Below are 2304 nucleotides of genomic sequence, written 5' to 3'. Positions count from 1 at the left end.
CACAAGAGACAGCTATATCAGGGTCCTTTCAGCAAAATCTTGCTAGTGTATGCAATGGTGTCAACGTTTGGAGGCTGATTATGGGATGGATCCCCGGATATGGCAGTCTCTAGATGGTCCATCCTTTTGTCTCAGCTCCAAACTTTGTCTCTGTAACTCCTTCCATGGAGGAGTATCTATTATCCTTTTGTGTTTTCTAACCGTATGTGCAGTTAAGTGTTCTTAATGTACAGTAGGAAGAGTTTGAACAAATGCACACATACAGACACCTCACAATACGGAGCAGTTACATCTCCCAGACAGTTGTTGTTGTTGTTATTATTAATTTTTATTGTTTATTTATTTACATCCCAAATGTTGCTCCCCCTCCTAGTCCCCCCTCGCAGAGTTCCTCCCTCCCCCTCTCCTTTGGCTCAGAGAGAACATCCTCCCTGTATCCCCACACCCTGGTGCATCAAGTCTTCCCAGGATTAGGTGCATCTTCTCCCACTGAAGCCAGATGTGGCAGCCCTTCAAAAGCTATTATTATTTTTTTTTCTCCTTCCTGTCGTCCCTCTACTCCTTTCAGAAATCATTATCATGGGTAGTTAGCATAGACATCACCTTAAGCTCCATCACAACAGCAATGTAAAGGAAACCGCTGTGTGACCCCCTGTCACCACTGCCATTGTCACCATAGCTTTGTCTGTATTTACATTTCATATGGATGATTTTTTTTTCTGCCACCACGATTTTTAAGTTAGCCTACACTGTGGCACATACCAGGTGCTTGTTGCATTATAGATTGAAGTGGTTGTATGAATTTGACACCATTTAAAATCCATTCTTTTTATTGGCATTGTTTCCAGGGTTTGGCTACATAAGTGAATCTGATATGAATGGTTTTCTTTCCTCTTTTAATGTTTTTTTTCCTTTTGTTTATGTGAGTTTTCATTTCACTTGAGTGAACAAGTAAGATGGACTTTTGGGGTTACAGATGTATATTTAACTTTACAAGAAACCATGCTCAGAACTGCTCATAACATTTTATATTTTTATAAAATTTTATATTTATATCTAGGTCCAGTGGTCCCATTTTCTTATCAGTGCTGCTAGTATTAGCCTTTGAAGCTACTCTGGCAGATGAGTGCGGGGCCGTCTCTGTGCTGTTAGTTTGTACTGTCTTCATGTCTTGTGAGTGGGACAAGACGCTATTGGCTGTGGCACACCTTGAGACAACCATTCAAATTATATCCCCAGCGTTTTGTAGGAATTCTCTATATATTCTGGGTTGACTTTAGGTATCCATATAGTGGATATTTTCTCCTGGACTGTTAGTTTTATTTTTTCTCTCAACAGTGTTCTTGGATGAGGGGTTGATTTGCATCTTGATGGGCCCAATTTATCAATACTTTCTTTTTTGTTGATTGCTCTAAGTTTTATATGGTAAACTTTTGTCTTTCTCAGGACTGCTAAATCCCCTCTTGTGTTTTTCTTCTTCGCTACTTTATTTATGACTTTCACTTTTGTTATGAGATCTGTGACCTTTGTCCCCTTAGTTTTATGTGACTTGGCTCCATCACCCCATCAACTGTCCGTACTGGGAGTCTTCTCGGGATGGATGGCTAAAAAAGCACCTGTAAAGGATTTGTCTTTCTTCAGTTTCTAATCATTTTTGGTCATGATTGCTCCCACAAGGCATTTCCCATCACATTCCCAGATGATGACCCTGGGAGTAATTTAGTGTCTATTCTCTAGATCATTTTTATTGTTGATTTACGTATGGTCATAATATGTAAACTTGATAAGAAGAATACAGAGTATGCTCTTTTAACTTTTATTCCACTCTGATACCTGACTCAGAGGTCCACCTTTCACACAGCAACTATCATTTAGTTGAATTGCATTGTTGTTTTTGAGAGAATGATTCTGAGTAAGGATTTCAAACTTGCTGCTTACAATTTAATTTCTATTTTTAGATTCTACCTGAAGAGGAGCCCAAAGGAGATTATTTTAAACTATATTTTAAAAGTACACTATTCGTTTTACTTTTAAAGTTCTTTTAAAGATGTTTATTTAAAATAATTTTTATTTATATGTTATTATTATTTGAATTCATTTTCACTTTATTATCATGAGACCATTAACATTCTTTTTTTTTAAATATTTTTATTACATATTTTCCTCAATTACATTTCCAATGCTATCCCAAAAGTCCCCCATAGCGCCCCCACTTCCCTACCCACCCATTCCCATTCTTTTGGCCCTGGCATTCCCCTATATTGGGACATATAAAGTTTGCAAGTCCAATGGGCCTCTCTTTCC

General features: G+C 37.8%; 1 protein-coding gene across 1 annotated transcript in view; it reads left to right on the top strand.

Annotated features, from left to right (window-relative positions):
* Kcnh5 (potassium voltage-gated channel subfamily H member 5) overlaps positions 1-2304 on the top strand; it is a 276043-nt gene that overhangs the window by 19645 nt on the left and 254094 nt on the right. The window lies entirely within an intron of this gene.

The sequence above is a fragment of the Mus caroli genome, chromosome 12, assembly GCF_900094665.2.
Source record: "Mus caroli chromosome 12, CAROLI_EIJ_v1.1, whole genome shotgun sequence".
Taxonomy (NCBI): Eukaryota; Metazoa; Chordata; class Mammalia; order Rodentia; family Muridae; genus Mus; species Mus caroli.
The sequence above is the reverse complement of the archived record's forward strand: the minus strand, read 5'-3'. Positions and strand labels throughout refer to the sequence as shown.